Source organism: Pogona vitticeps, chromosome 1, assembly GCF_051106095.1.
Source record: "Pogona vitticeps strain Pit_001003342236 chromosome 1, PviZW2.1, whole genome shotgun sequence".
Classification (NCBI taxonomy): domain Eukaryota; kingdom Metazoa; phylum Chordata; class Lepidosauria; order Squamata; family Agamidae; genus Pogona; species Pogona vitticeps.
Genome location: NC_135783.1, coordinates 209928471 through 209944895, shown reverse-complemented (window position 1 = coordinate 209944895; position 16425 = coordinate 209928471). Strand labels below are relative to the sequence as shown.

Here is a 16425-nt window from a genome sequence, read left to right as displayed (position 1 = left end):
TAGGAAATCCACACATCAAATCTTACTGTTTGCAGAGATTAAAAGAGAATTTGAGTATATTCTGGGCTCTAATGCTAGATTTAAAGGATAGCCATGTCTACACTAACCCCCTCTCCAGCATCCTGAATGTGCTGATTCTTACAACACTGGCAGAACACTGATTGCCCGCCATGGCTGGGCTAAGGGTTTTCATTGTCTGTGCCCATGTTCTAAGAGCTATGCCTCATAGGTAAAGGTAAAGGTTCCCTTTGACAATTTTCCAGTCGTGTTCGACTCTAGGGGGCGGTGCTCATCCCCGTTTCCAACCCATAGAGCTAGCGTTTTGTCCGAAGACAATCTTCCGTGGTCAACGTAACTAGACACGGAATGCCTCATAATCCTTTACAAAAGTGGCATCCCTGCCGATTAGTCTTTATGACTGAGGATTTTGGGAGTCAAATGCCCAACAACATCTGGAGAGCCATATAAGTGGGAACCACTTCTTTTCAAAGTCATACAGAATGATGGGACCTTTTTGGAAATGAAGAAAGAGGCAGGCATGCTAGCCTGAGTGACTGTGCACCACGGTCAAGCAGCAGAGGTAACGATTGTCAGGGGTCTTCAAAAAAATTCCACATATCACCCTTTGCTTCCCTTCACTTCTATTCTTTCCCATTATGCATTATGGTAATTGGTGCTTTCTCATTACCTCCACATTCCCAACGTGATGCCCATCATCTTCCTGGACTCTGATTAACCTGTTTTTCCTCTATTTCCCATTTCGCCCTCTCTTTCTCTGCCATATGGCACCTTCCTTTGTGGGACACGTTCACTACTTCCCACCCACCCACCCTTTCCTTACAGTGATATTCGGTGGTAATAGTACAAATGCTTCTGATAGGGATGCTCTTACCACAGACATCACTGGATATGAGAAATGCCACAGCACTACATTCCACTAACACACCTCAGTGCAAAGTGCTACACAAAATATGTTTTGGTTTTGTGAGGGACAACAAGGTGTGGTAATTCATGATGGAGAAAAGCAAAAAATCAAAGCAAGACAGGAAACACATTACCTGAAAGCAGGGGAAATTTCTGATGATATCAGGGTACTCTCTACAAACAGAAGGAATACAGTACTACATACATCTGGAAGACTCCTGGTTAGGGTTTCCTGGAAAATTCTGCTATGCTGCTTCTTTGACTTGTATACCAACATTTCCAGGTTTCCCTCCACTTGTACATCTCTTCCTTCCTCTCTCTACTTTAGTAGCTGAAGTAGCTCTATCATGTGGCTAAAGTTAGAAGATTCTGCTTTCTTTTTCCCTCAGTTGGGTTTGTATTTTACTTTAACAAAACCTTTGCTTCACTAAAGTTATCTGTTAGTGATTATCCGTAATCCTAACACCAGCTTCCATATCTGCTGACAAAATCAATGGACCAGCTAGAACTGTAAGAAATAACTACAATAGAGACAGGATGGGGAAGATCATGTGACTTGTGTTGTATACTATTTGAAAGCCCACCCTTTAGGGTGAAGCATCAGTGGCACCCCATTTGCAGTACCAGAAGAGTACATGTAGAATTACAAAATGCTTTCTTTCTTTTGAAAGGATGCCGTAGTCAAAACATGAGGTATGAGAACAGGAGGTTATGATTTTCAGCTTTAAATTTACATTGCCATAAAACAAGGGAAAACATTAAATTGAAGCCACTGGGAAATAGTACATCCTTGAGAGGCTGCAGTATCTTTCAATGAAAAGGAGGGGAAAGTGGGGGATTTTATTTTATTTTCCTTCTTTTAACAAGAAAGTTTACAAGGTGTTTAATGGGGTACTTTTGGAGTATTTCACAAAAATGAACCAAAATACTTGCATAATCGCTTCCTAAAATACAGTCTCTCTCTCTCTCTCTCTCTCTCTCTCTCTCCCTCTCTTCTAATGCATGTAACACTTTCAAGGAAACAGCCACTGGCAATACACTCAGCATGTGCCAAGCACTCCTTGAATATAACAACATTTGTGCATGCTAATTTGCCGCCAGTATTAGTATAAGGCAAGAACCTTCTCTTGACATTTACATGCCGCTTCTCCTGTCTGTTTGGGAGTAAATGCTGATCACATTTCTGGATTGCCGGAAGAAATATCAACAACCTCCAATATGCAGATGATACCACTCTGATGGCAGAAAGTGAGGAGGAATTAAAGAACCTTGTAATGAGGCTGAAAGAGGAGAGTGCAAAAAACGGCCTGAAACTCAACATCAAAAAAACTAAGATCATGGCCACTGGTCCCATCACCTCCTGGGAAATTGAAGGGGAAGATATGGAGGCAGTGACAGATTTTACTTTCTTGGGCTCCATGATCACTGCAGATGGAGACAGCAGCCACGAAATTAAAAGACGCCTTCTTCTTGGGAGGAAAGCGATGACAAACCTCGACAGCATCTTAAAGAGCAGAGACATCACCTTGCCAACAAAAGTCCGAATAGTCAAAGCTATGGTTTTTCCTGTCGTGACGTATGGAAGTGAGAACTGGACAATAAAGAAAGCAGACCGCCGAAGAACTGATGCCTTTGAATTGTGGTGCTGGAGGAGGCTCTTGAGAGTCCCCTGGACTGCAAGGAGAACAAACCTATCAATTCTAAAGGAAATCAACCCTGAGTGCTCACTGGAAGGTCAGATCCTGAAGCAGAGGCTCCAGTACTTTGGCCATCTCATGAGAAGAGAAGACTCCTTGGAAAAGACCTTGATGGTAGGAAAGTGTGACGGCAAGAGGAGAAGGGGATGACAGAGATGAGATGGCTGGACAGTGTTTGCGAAGCAACCAACATGAAATTGACACAACTATGGGAAGCAGTGGAAGATAGGAGGGCCTGGCGTGCTCTGGTCCATGGGGTCACAAAGAATCGGACACAACTAAACGACTAAACGAATGAACATTTCCTTTGTGGAACATGGTTGGCCCTACCATTATGTAGAGGAAGGTAACTATTTCAGGTAGCTAATTTTGGGTACCATGAAATGGCAGCCAATTGTTATACATTCAATTTATATTTGAAATGTTTTACAATTTTTACAGTAATAAGATGGAATGAAGGAAGGAACTGTGTGTTGCCTCAGAAGCCAAAGCAACACAAGCCGATGGTACTTTGTCTGGAGCCAGGCAGCAAAATGTTCTGGATCATCTCAAGAAATGTATCCTAAATAGGGTTTGATCACAGGCATCTGTCCTACTGTTTGAGGTGCTGCAGACAGATTGGTTCATTCTTTCTTCTGGCAATCAGACAATGTAATTGCTAAAGCAAGTTAATCCATCCCCAGAGCATGCCTACCGGCACATTTCTCAGCCTTTGTCATGGGTTTCCACTTTTTTTTTTTTACAGATAGGTTTGCTGTAGTTTGGTCTCTTCCCAATGCATGTGATACTTGGGAATGGACCAAGAAATCATTATGAGCAGTTTCTTAATTGGTGTTTCAGACAAGGCAAAGAAATGTATTTTTTAAAATTTAATTTAAGTGATGCAGTGAATCAGCGATGGTCTAGCTGCGTTTAAAAAAAGTTAATTTCATTTTCCTTGTACATACACCAAGGAGCACGGGAAGTGTTCCATTTGCTGATATTGTGAAGTGGCTCACTTATTAAGCCACTTCACGATGTTAGAAACTGACAGGAGAACAAAGAAGATGAACTAAATAGGGCTGCTAGAGGTCCATATGGATGTGAGGATTGCAACGAATAGCACAACACATCTCCACCCAACTTCAAGCAACCCTTTTTAGACCACACCAGCTTGCTCTAAAAGAGCTAGCACAAATGAACCCATACTGTCTTAATTAAATGTTTCGCTTTATAAATGTTTTGGCTATATGATGCATCTATTTTCTTCAAAATTTTATGTAAGTGTGACTCTGTTTAATCAAACAAAGCTTGATTATGACAGTTATGAATTTTTTTCAGGAGAAAGAATTACAGTATTTGAGTAGAAAGATTTTTGACATGAAAGACAAAGAAGTTTCAATCCAGAATTTAAACAGATCTGGGGAAAAAAGGATTTACAGGCTTTTGCTTGGTGTTTGATTAATCTTAATTTGCATTTTAACAGTGCAATTGTATACAACTCTACTCAGGAGTAAATCCATTTGAGATTTATGGGGATTATAGTCAGCTAAATGGATATAAGATTGCAGTCCCAGAGTACTCGTTTAAGGGCTGTTCTAGGGAATGTGTGTGATCTGACTCTGTGTGTATGTGTATGTGTAAGAGAGAGGGGGGGTGATTAACTGAACTGTAAACTTTAATTTGGATTTTTTAAACAATTGTGTCAGCATATGTTTCTACTTAGATTGAGACATCTTTCCCGTTTAAGAGCTGTTACACTCCTTTCAGGCCCAGCAAGGGCATGCATTCTTCTTTGCATGCTCCTTATTTAGCCTGTTTAGCTGAAAGATAGCCTCTAAGCAGCCTCTGCCACTGTGGCTGCAGATTCCAATGGAATAGAGGGAAGGAGGGAAGGGAAGCAAGGAATGGGGAAGGGAGAAAATGGAAAAGCACTGACAGAGGGAGAGAAGAGTAACATAAAAAAGAATTCACAAACCCTGACCCTCTGCAGAAGAGCAGAAGAAGAGCGTTATTGACAGTTGATGAGGTTAGAAGGGGTTGTTTGCTGTTTGGACCAAAAAAGGATGTTTAATGGCACATTGCCCCCCAATACAAAAAAAGGCTAGTCTGGACAGGCCCTCAGTCTATACCTAGAGTGGCCAGATGTTTTTGGACTGTAACTCCCATAATTCTTCGCCACTAGCAATATTACTTAGGGCTGATTGGAGCTGAAGGTCAAAAACCACTTCTGGAAAGCCTCGGTGATCTTCATTACCAGAAAATTACTCCTTCCTCTCCCCTATAATACCCTTTGTTGTTTATAGAAATCAAGGGTAGACAAGGAGGGAACTAGGGAGTCACATTTGGGCATTTCAAGCATTCTTCTGGAATGCTCCTTCCTTGGAATGCTCCTTCCTTCTGTTTTCTTTAAAGCATTTGACTGGAACCCTGATTTGGCATTTAATCCAGTTTGCTTGGATTCTGGGGGGGTAAGCACTGATTATGATTATGAGGCAAGCTTGTGGTTTTTCTTGTCAGTTGCCAGCACAGAGTTGCAGCCATCAGAATGAGGTTTGCTGCAAAGCTGGGCTGCCTTTTCTTCTTTTGAGGAACCTTTAGAGCTGCAATTCACCTCAGTGTTAATAATTCAAGAGCAAGCCTGTGTCACAGAGGCAGTGATTTCCTTTCCTCTGACCCATAATTATGATATGAAATCCTCTCAAAGAACTAAATAGGAAGATGTAATATGCCAGCAGCTTTCTCATTAGCCTCCATACTTAGCATTAGCTGTCTTTTTACAAATCCCGGATTCTCGTCTCCCAAAATTAAGTAATGTGACCTTGTCGCCAGACAATATTTCACCAATTTCAGACCATTATGAGGAGACATGCTTTGTAATTTAATGACGAGCTGGGTAGGGTTCATCACAGCTTGGCTATGCTAACAACATAACAAAACAGTAGCAGGAGGACAATCCTTACAGACATTACTGTGAGTACGGATCTCCAAAAGCCAAAAGATAAAGAATGTTAAATAAAAAAATGGAACACACAGTGCAGTTCCCGAATGCTTTTGGCTAGGACCTAATTTCACCGGAATGCGAGGCCAGCCTCTCTCAGTGGCCTTAGATCTTTATACTGAGCCACCATATCTATGGCTGCATTGCAGCGATGGGCCAAGCTGTTCTGCCATTTGAGGCAGGAAACAGCTGCCCTCTAGGCTCACTACCCAATGCTGCTGACATGCCACCGTTTCCCATCATGACTTGGCTCCTATAGAATATTTAAAAATCTGGGATAGATTAAAAAAATAATAATAATATGAGCTAGACCACTTTTGTCTTCCTCCTCTGGTATACATGGCAGCATATGGGGAAACATGCAGAGGTGCTATTGTTGATTTGTTTGTATACCAATTCATTAGTGCAAAATCATTATTCTGGGCAGTCTAACAAGAAGTTAAAACGAACTGGAAGAAAAATCCAAATTAACAATGCTAACCGTATGAAAACCCAATGGCACCAGAATAATTTATAAAAGCAGCAAAACTGGGAGTAAACAAGGTATCATCCCAGGTCTGTATGAAAGGCCTCCTTCAAGAGAAATGTCTTACGTTTTTTTTCTGAAGGGAGCCAGGCATAGCTCCTCCAGGAGCTGATTCCATAAAGTTGGAGCCACCAGGGAGAAGGCCCTGCCACTAGTAGAAGACTTTTGGGCCTCTCTCGGGGTAGCAACACAGAGGAGCGTGGTCTGGGAGGATCTGGTGGGTTGGGCAGATGACGTTAGGATCGGACGCTCTGGCAACCAATGTGGTCCCAAACTGTCAAAAGCTTAATACGTAAGTGTTCGAACCTTGAACCTGATCTGGGACACAATGGGTAACATGTGGAGGCAAACTAGAAGTGGAGTGATACGCTCATATTTGCTCAAACCAGTCACCAATCTGACAGCCACATTCTAGACACACTGTAATCTCTGTGTCAGCTTCAAGCAAAGCCCCACATAGACAGCACTGCAGTGGTTGATCTGAGAGATGACCAGTGCTTGCACCAATGTCCTGAGGGAACCCTCATCGAGGAACAGGCAGAACTGGACTCTCACTAAAAGCTAAAATAACCAAGCAAAGGGTATTGTACTACAGTGGCATCATGAGAAGACAAGATCACTGGAAAAGGCAGCAATGCAGGAAAAAATGCAACGTAGTAGGAAAAGAGGAAGACTGCACATGAGATGGATTAACTCAATAAAGAAAGGCACAGTCTTTTGTTTGTAAGACCCTTTGTTTGGTGTTGCAGTCAAAGCAAACTTTGGAAGGTTCCTTTTTTGTGGTTTTATGAAAGAGTTTCTCTCTCTCTCTCTCTCTCTCTCTCTCTCTCTCTCTCTCTCACACACACACACACACACACACACACACACACACACTTTGGAAGGTTCCTTTTTTCGTGGTTTTATGAGTCAGTATTTCACTCACTCATTCACTCTCACACAGACTTTGGAAGGTTCCTTTTTTGTGGTTTTATGAAAACCACACCCGCACCCTCCCTGACTCCCTAAATTTTCTACAATCAGTTGTTTCAGCTCACTATGTCCCTGTTTCCTCTCATTATATTTTAAAAAGCTTGATGAAATCACCCGTCCCTCTCTCGCACCTTCCTTCCTGCCTTAATTGGAGGCTGCCCTCCTGCTTGAAGTCATGTCATTTTTTTTCATGGTTTTATGAAAGTCAGTCTCTCTCTCTCTCGCTCGCTCTCTCTCTCTCTCACACACACACACACACACACACACACACAAACTCCTTCCCTCCCTAAATTTTCTACAATCTTACATTTAAACAAGCTTGATGAATCCACCCGTTTCTCTCTTGTGCCTTCATTCCCACCTTAATTGGAGCCTTCCCTCCTGCCTGCACTCAAGTTCAGCAGAAGTAGCAATTCACAAGCCGGATTAACTGCTGGATTAACTGCTGCGGGCTCTTCTACAGCAATGAACAATAAAGAAGCTTTATCTATGATCTTCAAAATAACTGATTTACAAGTGCCTGGTTTACAAATGCCGCAACAAAGCAAAGTAGCAGGGATAGGTGGTTTACGATCCTGAGCTCCGGGGGGTGTAGCGATCCAGTGACTTATGGCTCACATGCTGATGGAGAGGTCTCTGCATCCCACCTGTGGCACGCGTTCCATAGGTTCGCCATCACTGCTCTAGGTAGAAGCCAATACTGGAATGACCTCTCCAGATCTGCAACCAAAAAAATGCCAGAATAACCTCAGAAAAACTGGAGACAACAAAAACTGGAGCCCTTTGACAGAGAATTAAATGTGCATTAATGTGATAGCTGAAAACATCTAGTCACAAACAACCTGCTCTGTACCTTGCTACAAGACAAAACAAGCTGGCTGCTAAAAACTCTTGGTTATGTACATTATTTGCTAATGGTGAGCCTGTGGGGGTTTTTTTCTTCTTGTTTCATCATTTTCCCTACACATTTCTTGTAGGTGCTGCCAAGACATGGCAACAGGATAGTGTGTCAAATACATCCAGGCATTTCTCAGGTCAGCTTCAGTGAACTTGCGGCACCTGTAATTAAAACATGGTGTGTTGACAAGATGGAATATGATTTACTCACTGCATAATGAAGGATGCTTTAGAATTGGATTCATGGCTTGATAAATACCTAGAGTTAGCATTCAGGCATGAAACAAAGGTCCTGAACATGTTCTGTGGCTGAAAACATTGGTGCCATTGTAAACTATTTTGCTGACAGGAATCTAGGAGCCACTGGATCCTGGTGAATTCCTTCTCACTGAGTGGAGAGGAAAGTCCATGTTGGGGCAGCAGAAGTGGTGACCACTGCCTCCCCCTGATTTGTTAAGGAGGAAAATGGGAGTATTGAGACAGTCTGTGCCAAACTGATGGGAGCTTGGGGCCCATAGGATCAAGTTACCACAGAGCTGGTAAGACCAGCTGTTGCCTACCTTTCCCCTCTATTTCAGGAGTTTCTATACTTTCTATAGTTTGCCTTTGAGGCTGATGTTATTGTTTCTTTCTGCAACATAGATTACAAGTTATGACTCATAGAATGACCAAGAATTCTTTCTCAAACATATTGAGCTTTATATCTGGTTGTAAACTTACTTTCTGCTGGAGTGCTCTACTCCATTTTGGAAGAAATTCTTGGATACCACATTCCAAAGGTGGGGGAACTAAAGACAAAAGAGAGGCAACCAAAATGTTACCATTTATTTTTTTTAAAAAAGCTTTTACTGCCAGGAAGGTCATTTCACCCTCTAGAAGCTGAAAGGTAACACAAAAGCTTAGAAGCCACCAAATGATGGTGTCCTGTAGGGAAGGGGCATGGCCGTGGCCATCAAGGGAGCCCTAAAGGGCCACATTGGGAGCCCAGGAAGACTGAATACAGCCTCATGACCTGACATTTGCCACTATGGTGTAGATCAGTGGTTCTTAACGTGGGCGATAATGCCCCCCGGGGGTGATTTCATTTTTCAGGGGGGCGGTAGAACGAAAAGGGGTGGCATGGGGGCGCTGGAGCAGAAGGGGGGTGGTAGGGGGGCGCTGGAGCAAGCCAAACCTGTGAAGATGGCTGCAGCCTTTTTACAGTGTGCATGAATATATATTTTCCTCCAATTTTAATTTAGTTTCAGACGTTTTGTCTTGAAATTTTTAGTTCCTGCATTTGTTTTTATGCCCTTTTTATATTTCTTTTTGTGTCTTAATATTCACTTGCAACTAAATCACTAAATGTTACTTTTTGGGGGGCATTTCATTTTCTTGGAATTTAATTTTGTTTTCAGGGATCATTGGATTTAAGTGTCTTAAATAAATAAGTAAATAAGTAAATAAGTAAATAAGTAAATAAACAAACAAATAAATAAATAAATAAGATATCATCACCGCGGGGAGGGGGGCGATGATAACTTCCTCAGTGGCTCAAGGGGGTGTTTCTTTCAAAAAGGTTAAGAACCACTGGTGTAGATGAATTAAAAGTATTTCTAAGTGAAAATCACACAACCAGAAACAATATTACCAAGAATGAGAAATATAAAATTATTATCAACACATGCAGAATGCTTTGAACTCTAGCATCAGATGAGTGGATCTGAAGGAAGGAAGGAAGGAGGGAGGGAGGGAGGGACAAGTGGTAAGAGGAAGAAACAGATCAACCAACAAAGATCTGACAGAAATGATGAAATAAAAAATGAGTCAAGAATCAACCATGTCCTGAACACCTGAATCAGATGCTGCAAACTGAGAGACAACTGAACGTATTCAATGTTTTAAGGGATTTTTAAAAACAGAATATATTATCCCTAGAAATTTCAGTAGGTGCTGCTTAAAGGTAACCCCAACGTTGTGAGTCCTGAATAAAACATAAGAGGAAAAATAGCCAAGATTGCTGAAAACAAAACAAAAGACAACATCCCTAGAGACACAATATTTGCACTAGTATGACCAGCAAAAATTGTATTATGTATTTTGGCCAACTGAAATTCCATAAGAGTATCCAAGCTTTAAAGTTCCCTGCAACACTTCAGAAGATTAGGTGGTCCATCAGCATGTCCATTGTTCCTAATAAAAATATCCCCCATCTAACTGAAACAGTACAGGTCTGTTGCAACAAAGACAATAGTCATAAGACAATAGTCCACAAATTTAAAAACCAAAACACAACCAAAGATAGCAGTCGGGGTGGGGAGAAGAAGAGAAACAAAGATAGGTGGCAACAATCCCACACCCAGATAACAGCATTCTTGGGAAGCTAATGATAGGCAAAGGTTTATAATAACCAGAAAGAGAGGGAAACATTAAAGGGGAAAGAGCATTTATCAAAAAATGAAGGGAAAATGACGCAAAGATAAGGTGCTTTGGATAGAAAAAAATTGCATCAACTGCAGCAAGAGTGGTGGGAACACAAGAAGGAGAAGGAGAAAGAACTACAAGATGGGAAGACTAGAGGAAGATAACAAGAGTAAAGATGACTATCAAGTCAGAGAAATAGGAAGTCCTAACAAGAGGGAGAAAAGGGGCAGTAAGAATGTATCCTGGGAATAAAAAAAGCCAGAAACAAAATAAAGCCATGGCCATTCAGGACTGTAATGACAAGAAACATTCTGGACCTCCTATGAGCTTCCTTTCCACATGTATTGTCTGCATCCTGTTTGAAAAGTCATGAATGGCTAATTCAAAAGTGCTAGGGTGTGTGTGTGTGTGTATGTGTGTTTTCTCCCCACCCAGAAGACTTGCCATTGAAACAAATTGGTTCAAATCCCTTCTATAAGTACAACTCATTTCCCAGTGGTTCCAGTGGGTAACTCCCTTTAGGGGACAAGAAAAAGTCTGCATTCCTTGTTCAATGAACCTACAAAGAATCTTATGGAGCAATGGAATTAAAAGATTAAGCCACAAGTCACTTGACCCCAAGCTTTAAATACTTTCCTAAAAGACTGAAACTTTACGTTGGCTTTACCTAACAAACCACTTAGGAATAATCTCAGTGAGTTTACCGGGATGAATGATTTGTGGGTGCAACCATAGTAACTGACTATTCCATATCTGCTGCTTTGAGAGGACAGGGGGAATATCCTGTGTGCAGTCATGCCTTGTTCCTTAGTTAACTCCTTTGTGGGATTTCCATTACATATACAGTATAGCCCTTTTTTTTGCAGGTTTTTATTGAAACTAAGCCACCTTGGGTCCCATTGGTGGCAGACAGACAGACAGTATAAAACGTCCACTTCCAGGGAGATGGTTGGGTAAACAAATCCCCCTCCCCCAGGTCTTCTGTAATAGTCACCTCCTTTTTGTCACAAATAAATTACACCATTAGCTATGATTTCTAATCAATGGAGGCTAATGAGAGATGAGCAATTTCCTACTGAGATGCTGTTTGCTGTTAATTTGGGTGCTAATAAGAACAAAGAGCAATAGCATCATCTTCATCAACAACAAGAAATCCAACTGGATTGGATCCAGTGTATGATAGCAGCTGTCATCCCACCATGGATACCATAACTGATTACGCAGGAGATGAAGAAGTGCTCTATGTTAATAATCTAATACTAACCAATTTCTCCTGTTTACCCCAAGTTCTGATATTATAAAGAAGAGTGAAAGCTATCTTCAAAGTTTCCACAATTTTATGTATTATGTTCTTTCCCCCCTCATCCCTTTAAATGTCCTCAGAGATAGAACATGTGTTTTGAACATGTTATGAAAGTCCCCATTTCAGTCCTTGTAATCTTAGGTTACAAGGATTAATTAAAAATGATGATCTGAACTCTGCCTAAAATGTTGACGTTTGCAGTGGGCCAACCCTAATCATTTGCTATTTGATACCACCATCAATAGGTATTACATTGTCACATTTTAAAGATTAGGATATGCCTTGGACTTTGGTTTCAAAGTTGTTCTCTTTAGCAACTCCTTTCCTGATGTGGGACTCTTGAGTTAGACTATACCCCAGCAAGCATGGCCATTGGGAGTTTTCACTAAAAGTTACATCAAGGAAATAGAAGTTCAAGAACATCTGATGATGTTTCATGACAGAAGTTGAGAAATTCTTTATAAAGGCGTTGGTTACGATGGATTTCTGAGCTGTAACAGAAAACTAACTAGGTGCTGAAAAAACAATGCTTGAGATATGCTAAAGCGTACCTTGGGTGATCTAATGATAAATAAAAGTAATTTATCTTGTCATTTCGAAGAGTAGGGCTGATGTGAATGCCACTAATTCTAATGGATATCGTTTGCTCTCCTTGATGAGAAGCCTACTTGCTTATAAACAAAGTTGACACAGATATCAATCCTTTGTAATGTTTGGTGGAAAAAAATATTTCCATAGTGAAATATTTGTTATAAAAATTGTGTGTTGAGATGCATCCACAGCAAAACCAGGGCTTTAAAAGAATAAGAATGGGATAGTGGTAAGAATACTCCCCTCATCTTTTTTTTAAATGAAAGGATTCCAACTGTTGAGAACAATTCATTTGGAATGTCTGTTCTTAAGATTAAACATGAATGCATTGCCTCAAGCACTCCTGCAAGTATAGCTAGGGCTGATTGGAGCCCTTCTTACAATAGGCTGTATTGATAGATACGTGGATTTACAATGCATAGGTAAATCCTATTAGCACTAATTGGAAGGGAGGTAGTGACTCACCTCAGTCCCAACATACCAGTGTGGCAAGAAGACTGCAATGAGAGATGGGATCCAAGGACAAAAGACAGAGAAGCAGGTGGTCTGGAATTTCATTTAAAATGAAATGTCTGTATTCATTTGCATATTGCCGTGCCTGTTATTAAGTTAACATGGCTGCGCCCTTCAAGAAGAAAATGAGGACATTTTTGTTGATCATAGGAAAGGTGTTGTCATACTGTGGCTTTTAAATTTCTTCTGCTAGACAGCTACCCCTTGATTCCCCCCCTCCCCAATACAGGTAATGAGACTTCTTGCAAGCTATTGCCTCATGTTTTAGACCAAACATCAGTATTCCATAATACCTTTACTGGACTATTAAAATACCATTTTTTTAAAAAAATCAAATTTTTGAACCCTCTAGGATTCTTCATTAGTCTGGCCACTGCAGTATCTGGAATGGGAAGAGATGTAAAAAAAATCCCCAATATTATCCTGTCCAGATGTTAAAGCTACAGATTCTGTTGACTGACTAACATTCCAAGATGGAGAAAGCAGATGTGAGGAAGAACCCACAGCATCAAGTCCTCCTGAGGTAGCCATGGACGGCAGCAGGAACAGTGGCAGATTTGTCACCACTGTTGTCTGAGGTAACTGCTTTGTTCAGCCTCATGGCAGGGCGAGCCGTGCCCTAAATACTGTATACAGAGGGTATTAGATTGTCTACTCTGGGCTAGGCTGACTGTTAGCTAGAAGTCCCTTCACCACCCAAGTCTTGCAGTCTCTTAAAAAGAATGACTGAGCACTCATGCATTTTATCATAATTATTGACAGTGATTTTTTTGAATGGGCATTGATATTGAAAATTTCACCTCAAGTTTTTTTTTTTTTAAGAAAACCCTACACTGAGCATGGAAAGGAATAGGTTTATAGTATTCCGTTATTTCATCTTTGGACCAGATAGCTCTCACTGGCAACCAATTCTACTACCCTCACTGCTGCTTGAGATCCCTAAATCCAGCCTTGCACCCATACAAACACTAACCACATGATCTGCATCCCTCAATAAATGGCTAGGGGAGTTAGCAACTTTTAGGTATTGCTGAATTGCAATTCCTGTCATTTGTCCCCATAGCTCACAGGAACTGTTGCCCAGCAACATATGGTTGGCCACACCTTTCTCAGCTCTTTCCTGCATGCACTGGCATGAACACATGTAGGGTATTAGGCCTATATTCTGATCAAAGCTCATGGGCAGGAGTTGGGGGAGGGCAAGCTGTACCATTTTCTCTTCTCTCTGTATTTCTTTCTATTCCTTTTGATCATCTATAGCAGAACATGAGACTAGTCAGGGAGTGGCCATCTGGCTCCTGCCTGTATGAGTAATGTGCTAGACTCCAGGCTGTTGGAGAACTTCCAGATTACTCAGTGTGTACAAGTGTTGAAACTAGAGCATAACAAATCCAGCAGAAACCATGTAAAAACGGCGGCCAAAGTCATACAGAGATCAAACTCTAATCCAAAGACTTTTTTGTGACCACAACTTTTTTTTCCTTGTGAGAAGGAGGTTACATAGAAATTAGGGAGTGGTTTTACAATCAATCTACTTCTCATTCATTTATTACCAGTTTGGAAGTTTCTCTCTCTCTCTCTCTCTCTCTCTCTCTCTCTCTCTCTCTCACACACACACACACACACACACACACACACACAACTGGATTGTCCTTCTACCTCAGAATCAAAGAAGTCATCACACATTTAACAAACAAATGATTCATGCTTCCTGTCTGCTGTACAACCTTCGCCTTTCCTGAAAAAAAAATGTTGTGGAGTTCAATTTTTTTCTTTAACAGCTAACATCACATAGTCATCACAGAAAAACTATCCTCCCCCTCTGCAGCAAAACAAAGCCGCATGTACATACACATAAGTGGATAATCATTAACAACCATTAGGGAAAGTGAAAGAAGATAGTGCCAAAGCAGGAGTGTTGTTGAACATTAAGAAGACAAAAATCATGATTCAAAAAGAAGTGCACAAACTGAACATTGACAATAAAAAATTAAAATGGATAGAAATTACCTTGGTTCAGTTATCAACCCAAAGGGAGACTGCAGCCAAGAAATCAGAAGACTAGTAAGGGCAACAATGAAGGAATCAGGAAATATCAAGTGTAAGGATGTGTCATTGGAGATCAAGACCAAGATCATCCACACTCTTGTATTTCCAATCACCATGTAGTGTGAAAGCTGGGCAGTTAAGAAGGCTAACAAGAAAAAAAAATGATTTGTTTGCAATATGGTACTTTGCAGATATTCTGGGCTGCCAGAAAGACAAACAAGGGGGGAGGGTGAGAGATCAAATCAAGCCTGAACTATCTCTGGAAGCAAAACTGTTGAAACCAAAGCTGCCCTATTTTGGGCACATTGTGAGAAGGCAGGATTCTCTGGGGAAGACAATAATGTGGGGAAAGGTGGAAGGCAGCCAGAAAAGAGGAGGACCAAATACGAGATGGACTGGCTCCCTAAAGGAAGCCACAGAGCTGAGCCAGTCATTTGAGGACAGGGCATTTTGGAGATTGCTTATTCATAGTCGCCCTAAGTTGGAGTCAACTTGACAGCGCACAACAACAAGACCTGCCATTGCCCTCCCCTTTTTTGTAATATAAAAAAAAACTCTAGGAAAACAATGGAAAATAAACTGAGACTGGTTGGGCTTCATTTAAATCTCTTAAAATAATCTAAGAACTGCAAGATACATTAATGTACAGCATGGCATAAGACATTTCTGTTCCTTCCCCACCCTTTTCCAGCTCATCTGAAGATGATGTAAAAACATGGGACTTCTCTTGGAAAGGTAATAACATTCCAGATGAATTCTGGGAGCTGTAGTGGGGGGAAAAACCCCAAAATTCAATGTCTGATGGTCAGGGTTTGAGGGAGTCCTGGATGGCAGGACTCAGCTGCGCACTCCTGGATGGTCGCTCATGTTTCCTTATGTCTTTGTCCCTCATGTCTCCTCACGTCCTCATCATTGGTGCTCAATTGCCCTCCACTTCCTTGCTGCTGGAACCTGGTCCTCCTGTGCTAACACATGTTCCTCCCTCTCCTTGATATCCATGCTGAAATAAGCCTACTCTAATTGTAGTTTACTACTGGATTTCAGCCAGTATGTGCATGGAAGTTTCATTGCATTATACATAAATAATTTTAAGAATTATGAAGAATGTAGTCATGGGTTAACTCTATGCCCAGTAAAAAACAAACACCAAAGTGGTTTTATGAACAGGAAGAGAAACATTTTACAGCAACTTTAGAAATGTCTGGAAAGCATAACACAGTATAGGACAATGTTTTCCCTTAGTCATATGTAAGCCATATTGAATCATGTATATATATGAACAGTAGAGAACAGTAGAACAGTAGAAAGAAATTGAAGGATTAAGATTGGCTTTTCTTGTGAAAACTCTTTTCCCATCCCCTTTCTCCAAATGAACCACTATCCTCCATTCCCTTCAGGCATTCTTCAACTACAAAAAAATTGTACGGTTTCCCTGATAACCTCTGTGTGGCCCAGGAGTCTCTATGTCCACCTCAAACTTTAACCATGTTATCCAGCAATGTTACAGTCTGTAAATTAACTTGATGACAACCCCCCCCCCGGCACCTTCACAATACAGTACTGTACTTCA

The 16425-nt window shown here is 41.1% G+C and overlaps 1 long non-coding RNA gene across 1 annotated transcript; it reads right to left on the bottom strand.

Moving 5' to 3' along the window:
* Nucleotides 1-1464: 1464 nt before the first annotated feature.
* On the bottom strand, nt 1465-8786 carry LOC140701819 (uncharacterized). Its single transcript, XR_012080801.2, has 2 exons — nt 8717-8786; nt 1465-7819 (listed from the first exon to the last, which is right to left on the bottom strand). It is a non-coding gene; the product is annotated as an uncharacterized LOC140701819 (long non-coding RNA).
* Between the last annotated feature and the right edge of the window lie 7639 nt (nt 8787-16425).